Here is a 6,540-nt window from a genome sequence, read left to right on the forward strand (position 1 = left end):
CCTCCACCCATCCCCATCTCTTCTCCTCTCCATCACTCACATTGATGCTTCCTCCTGGTGACCACATGCAGAACGATGATCCCAGGGACCAGGACTGCCAGCACCCGCAGCAGGACAAGCCCCTTGGTGCGGCAGTAGGACAGCAATGGGGCACCTGGATAGCTCAATACACGTGTAGGAGTTAGGTCAGCTTGGAAACAAAAACCATGGAGGCAGCTGGAGCTCAGGCTCCAAAGCACTTGGCTCAGGCCAGGCCAGGGGCAGCATGGGGACTCCCAGGTGCTCAGTCATCAAATCCCTGCCTACGCTGCTGCTGTGTTGGGGGTCTGTAGGGCACACCCAGTGCGCGTGCGCTGACACGAGCAGCACTGAGGTCAGGACGGAGCACAGCACCCAGCACCCGCTAGGCAGCCGCAAGTGCAGGACGCGTGGGAACAGCAGGCTGGCAAGCAAAGAGTGTCCTTCTGCGGCCCAGCGATGTGGGCGCTCTGGGGGCTCCCTGCTAAGAGCAGCATTTCCACACTGTGTAATGGAAACAGTCCTGGCCTGACAGCCCGCGTGAGCCAGAAAGAGGCCCTGGCAGGCCGTCAGCATGACGACACTGGGCTGAAATCCCTACAGGTGCAGAGGGATGGCCACGGAGGTGGTGGAGGCGATCAATGCTGGTCATGAGGAGGATGGAGAGAGAACTGGAGGGCAGCAAGCAGCAAGGAGGAGATTAAGATTATTTTGAAAAACAAATTAATTTTGTCACAATCTTTTCATGATTCATTTTTGCTTGCTTGCTTGAACCCTGGCTGCCTGGCACCTTGAATGGTGCGTATCCTGGTGCAGGGCAGGGCCACTCAGCTCGGCTGTGTCTGATGCAGCTCCGAAACTCAGACGCTCCAAACAAGCTAAGGGTGCAGCAGAGGATTGTAGCCAGGACAAGCAGGGTCTGTAATGCCTCCTGACAAGTGCCCTGCCAAACGCACCCACCTGAGGCTTGTACAAAAAGGATGTGGCCAAGTTGGAGAGAGGAAACGGCTGTGGGACTGGGGGGCAGGATTTGTAAGGAGAGGCTAAGGGAACTGGGTGTATTGAGTTAGGAAAAGAGAAGACTGAGAAGGGATTTGATAGCAGCCTTTACCTACCTGGTACGGTTAAGGGCTTGCAGACCAAGCCCTACGAGAAGAGACTAGGGCACCTGGACCTTTTCAGCCTCCGCAAGAGAAGGTTGAGAGGAGAACTTGTGGCTGCCTATAAGTTCATCACGGGGGCACAGAAGGGAATTGGTGAGGCTTTACTCACCAAGGCGCCCCCGGGGGTTACAAGAAAGAATGGCCACAAGCTAGCAGAGAGCAGATTTAGACTGGACATTAGGAAGAACTTCTTCACAGTTCGAGTGGCCAAGGTCTGGAACGGGCTCCCAAGGGAGGTGGTGCTCTCCCCTCCCCTGGGGGTCTTCAAGAGGAGGTTGGATAAGCATCTAGCTGGGGTCATCTAGACCCAGCACTCTTTCCTGCCTATGCAGGGGGTCGGACTCGATCATCTCTTGAGGTCCCTTCTGACCCTGACATCTATGAGTCTATACCTGCAGGGTGGTTTCAAGGAGCACAAAGCTGGACTGCTCTCAGTGGCTACAGATGAAAGAAGACACACTAGGCGCAAAGTCCAGCAAGGGAGGGTTAAGTTGGATGTTAGTAAAACCTCCCTCCTTATGAGGGTGGTGAAGCACTGGAACTGGTTATTTAGAAGAAGCCTGTGAACATATGTTCACTGCCTTCTCATCTGCACCTTGGTTAAAGATTAACAAGACCACCCCAGGAGGGACTTGAACCCACAATCCCTGGCTTAGAAGGCCAGTGCCTTATCCATTGGGCCACTGGGGTTGTGTGGTGCCCTTTTTCCCCAAGGATGGGCTTCCCTGCCTGCGCCCATGTGTTCTCAAAACAACGGTGGACAATGAATGCTTTTCTTCTGGCACTGCAGAAGGACTGCCATTTACTGGGTGACACCACAGATCCTGCATCCAGCCTCCCGTGTCACACGGTGCTAGACAGCGGATGCTGAAAGGCAGAGCAAACCGGGTCAGACCAGGGTATTTTGCACGGTTCCTCTTCCACTTGCAGCCTCCAGTGTTTAGGGACTAGGACGCTGTGATTCAGAGGCTGTCTGCTCTAGAAGCAGCTCCTGGGTGGCCCCATGCTGTGCTGGACGGCAACGCGCTTCTCTTCAACCCCAGAAGCCAGGTTCCTCTCCTGCTCGCTGGCCACCTGCTCCTGCTCGCCCACCTCTGCTGCTCACATGCCTCCCTCTCCTGCTCCCCTGCTCCTGCCACCGGGTGCCAAGCCGGCAGGTTGGCCAGCCACTCCTCCATGACGGTGCCCAGCTGCCCAGCAGGAGGGTGCTGTCCTACGCCTGGTGCTGGTGGAGACGGTGCATTCAGAGGGTCTGGTCATCGGGGCACCATTCCTCATGCTGCATCCCCGGTGGCAGCTGGTGCCTCTCCCCCACGCACAGCTGCTGGACCTGCAGAGCGAGGACACTGTGGACACTTGTACATGTGTCACTACGGCAGTGTTGTTCTTGCACCATGATGTAGTACTTCCTTCTGCAAGTGTTACATCATGGCGCAGTAACAGCCCATAGTATGCCATTACGTGTGGCACAGTGTTATTTTTAGCAGAGTGCTATACCAGGGGAGCACGTCGCTGTGGTGACATGCTGTTGGTTATGTGCAGACACCTGCAGACGCTACATCACTGTAGTGTGTTGCTACGGCAACCTAGCGCCACATGTAGACATGCCCTGTAACAGGGGACTGTAAGGGGTTGCAGTGGAAAGGACTGTGATGTGAAGGTCAAGACGATTTGTGGGCAAAGGGGAAAGGGGCCAGAGGGAAGAGCTGCTTCCCGAGGGTCCCGGGCTGAGGAGGGTCAGGCCTCTCCTTATGGGACTGCTCCAGGGAAAGGAGAGGCCAGGTTCAAAGCTTGGCCAGTTAGAGGAAGGGCATCCCTCATTGCCTGAGAAGGCAGGGAGGAGGAGAAGACAGAGCCTCTTTTTGAGAGACTGCAACCTCTCGGAGGTAACGGGCACTAGACCCAGGGACTGTGCACCACCCAGCCTTAGATCGGGGTCGTGCGTGTATAGGTGCCCAGGGACCATGGGAAGTTAGCCAGGCAGCCCCTGTCATGGGTGGCCACTGCACAAGCCCTCCATCCCCACTCCCTCCATGGGGCAGGTGGCCCGCTTGGCTCTTGCTGCAGGCAGCCTGCCTTCCTGATCCCCTCCCCAGGCCAGGCCAGGGCTGGCCCTTGGTAGCACCTGCCAGGCTTGCCCTTGACCAACTCCTTCCCTTCTCCTCTGCACGCCAAGCACTTTGCTCCCATGGAGGCAGGCTCATGCCGCCCGGGGTCACAGGGACTAGGGCTCCCACTCATCTGGGACACGGAGCCGGTGATGCCCCTGTTTTCTCCCCGGTATGTCTCATCAGAAAGCTGGATGGGGCATTACCCGCACTGTGCCCCAAGCGTGCCCCTACTGAGACTTCCCAGGTCATGCCACATGGAGCTGTTTGAGCACACCGAGGGGTGCCCAACCCCTATGCCCTCCTGCAATGGTGCCCCGGGCGCACATGTGAACCTGTTGCAGGGCTCTGCACTTCAGTGGTGCCCCGGGCAATCCCACACTTCCCCGCCGTGTGCGTCGCTGCCTGGAGGGCTGCTTCTGCCTGTGATACAAGGCCCTGACCCCCGCAGCGGAGGTGGAGATCACCGGTGCCATCAGTGAGTTTCTCTGCACGTGACAGCAGGGGACAGTGAGGCCAGGCAGGGAGAGAAGAAGAGGGGAGGGCGAGGAGAGGAGGGGAAGGGGGCCTGTGTGGTGCCCCTAGAGCCAGGCCTGCAGCCAGGTGTGGGCCTGTGAGGTGGCATGGGCACTGGTGGCCACAGTGCCCCCCACCCCTCACAGCCATCCTCCACGCGATGGGCTTACCAGCTGGGCATGGCAGGTGGTCCTGGCAGGTGGCCTTGGCGCTTGGTGGCGGGGAGGCGGTCTGGCTGCTTGCGGGGTGCTGGGTGGCAGAGGCCCACCGCCTGCCACATGGCCACTGACCCCCTCCAGGAAGGAGCTGGAGCTGGAGCTGGCCATGGGCGGTGTCCTCCCTGGCCTGTCCTCTGTGCTCTGGCTGTGGGGAAGATGTCAACCCGGGCACCAGCACTGGATGAGGAAGCCAGGGGCAGGGAGGACACGGGACACGGGTGCTGCCGGCCTGAGGGCTCTTGTCTGGGTCTTCTCTGCAGGTCTGGTCTGGTGCGGGGGCTTTGGCAGACCTCCAGTGCTTGAATAGATATGCTGCCCATGGCCTGGGTCCCTGCGAGTGAGGATGCTGGGTTGCTCCTGCATGCAGGGCATGGTGCTGCAAGCTACTCTGGACCATCTCTTGTGCTCAGTGACCACCATTCGCAGCAGCCATGCAGCCTTCACTGCTCAGAGAAGAGCATTGGCCCTCCTGCCCTGGCAGAACTGCTGCTGCACCTCGGCATTGCCCCAAATCACCAGAAGGTCTGTGGTCTCTTCTGCTGCCCAGTTGGGGCCAAGGACCGAGCATCTCAGGGGCAGGGAAGCTGCCATGTCCACGGGGTTCCTCTGCCAGGGACTTCAGGCAGATGCCCCACGAGGTCCCCACAGCAAGGCCAGGGGCTGGCTCCCGTGCTGGAGCCAGAACGTACCCACACCACAGGGGCACAATGCCCAGGGGCCAGGGAGCAAGCGGCAGAGCCTCCTTGCTCCAGCCGGGCCTGTGCAGCACTGCTGCTGCCCAGACAGGCCCACCAAGGAAACCCCCACGAGCTGGAGGCAGGCAGAAGCTGGCCCCAGGGAGCTACAGCCAGGCAGGGGTGGCAGAGAAGCCGTGCTTGCCCCCCGTTTGGAGGGAGTCTCAGCCAGGGTGCTCTAGCGAGCATTAAACCTAGTACCTGCTGGTGACTGTACATGAGCCAGGAGGCTGCTCACACGCGCTGTGATTACAGCCAGCCGCCGTGTCTCATGTAGCAGTGTCCCCGTGCTTCAAAATGGTGGCAGGGGCACTACAACTAAAGCTTGTTTGACGTATTGAAGTGTGGGGATGCTGATATATGAGACACTCCAGGTGCTTGAATTTGGGTGGCTTTTGGATCCACTTTAATTAAAGCACCTTCCCCCGCACCCTAGAGCATGTGCAAAAACTCTCTGTATCTTCAGGTATTAGAAAAATGCACATTTCACTAATCAAACGTGCGTTAGCCTAGTGCATGGTTTTACGGCCGTGCTTTAATGCACATCAGATGAATGTAATGCTCATTAAAGCATCTCATGTAGAAGTACCCAGAGGGTCCAAAGGAGTTGCCCAGGCACCAGCAAGACTCAGCTTCTCGTACAGTTTCTCTCTCTCTCTCGGCCCATTTCTAGATGATTTTTCTCCTTGATGGTTTCCTACCCATCCTTGATCTGTGACCCATTAAATGCATTTGGAAAGTCCAAATCAAAAACCCTATTTCAGAAAGGATGCCCCTGGAATCTGGATTGTGGCGCTCGGCGCGGCTCCTGGGATCTAGTTTCCTTTCACTTGGGCCTGGCCCAGACAACCAAAGAGGACCTTTAAAACATGAGATGGTCACTTGACAAGAAGAACAGCATTCAGAAACATGCATTTCCTATGACGAATAGGGGTGTTACATTGCACAGGCCTGCAGTTGCACATAGAAACAGGGAAGAGATCTCATTTTTTCTGATTTTGCCCCACTCTAAACACTGCACGTATCCTGCAGGAGAACCCATTTTTTGTTCATTAGAGACAGGTTTAGATGCTGTAGCAAGAAGAGGGGTCTACCAAAGTCCCACGAAGTGGGAAGAAGGAGCCAGGAAGCTACATATTGACACCAGGACCAATCCTGCTCCAAAAGTAGGAAACTGGGGCTTTGCAGTGAGCTATGAAGAGGTAGGCACTGCTGGGAATTGAACCCAGGTTCCCCTGTTTACGAGACAGGTGCTTTAACCAACTAAGCCACAGTACCCATAGGAGTAAGGGCTGCGCCCCCCTCCATATCTCACCCCAGTGAAGAGCTGGCAGTTGCACACCCGCTCCCAGCAGGTCCCAGCCGTCTCTTTTCTATCATTGGTTCCCTCTGCACAGACCGCTGCCCAAGATGCACGTTTCTGAATCCAATGTCCAAGGCCCGGGCAGAGTCCGCAGGAGTCCACGCGTGCTCCTGGTGTCATCCTCACGTCTGGTGCAAATGCCAGGGTGGCACTATTCAGTGACTTGATGAGAGACCAAGCGCTGCCTCCAACTTCACAGTAGCTCCAACTTCACAGGAGCGTGTCATCATCACAAAAGGCACCAGTAGCGTCCGCGCATAATTTGATAGTTTGATAAAATGATATGCCTGGTTCAGCAACAAAGGTTCAATCTGGTCATTGAGGCAGCTGTGTGGGTTAATCCTCACTCAAGCAAGCCACTGCAGGCAGCGTGGAGGCTGCAGGAGGCAGTGGCTGCAGCAAAGCAGAGCCCGGCTCCCC

The 6,540-nt window shown here is 57.0% G+C and overlaps 2 non-coding genes across 2 annotated transcripts; both read right to left on the reverse strand.

The window, feature by feature from the left end:
- Positions 1 to 1,798: 1,798 nt before the first annotated feature.
- TRNAR-UCU (transfer RNA arginine (anticodon UCU)) lies at positions 1,799 to 1,871 on the reverse strand. The gene has a single exon. It is a non-coding gene; the product is annotated as a tRNA-Arg (tRNA).
- A 4,090-nt stretch (positions 1,872 to 5,961) lies between these two features.
- On the reverse strand, positions 5,962 to 6,035 carry TRNAT-CGU (transfer RNA threonine (anticodon CGU)). Its single transcript has one exon. It is a non-coding gene; the product is annotated as a tRNA-Thr (tRNA).
- Positions 6,036 to 6,540: the final 505 nt, after the last annotated feature.

Source organism: Alligator mississippiensis, chromosome 11 (assembly GCF_030867095.1).
Source record: "Alligator mississippiensis isolate rAllMis1 chromosome 11, rAllMis1, whole genome shotgun sequence".
NCBI classification, from domain to species: Eukaryota; Metazoa; Chordata; order Crocodylia; family Alligatoridae; genus Alligator; species Alligator mississippiensis.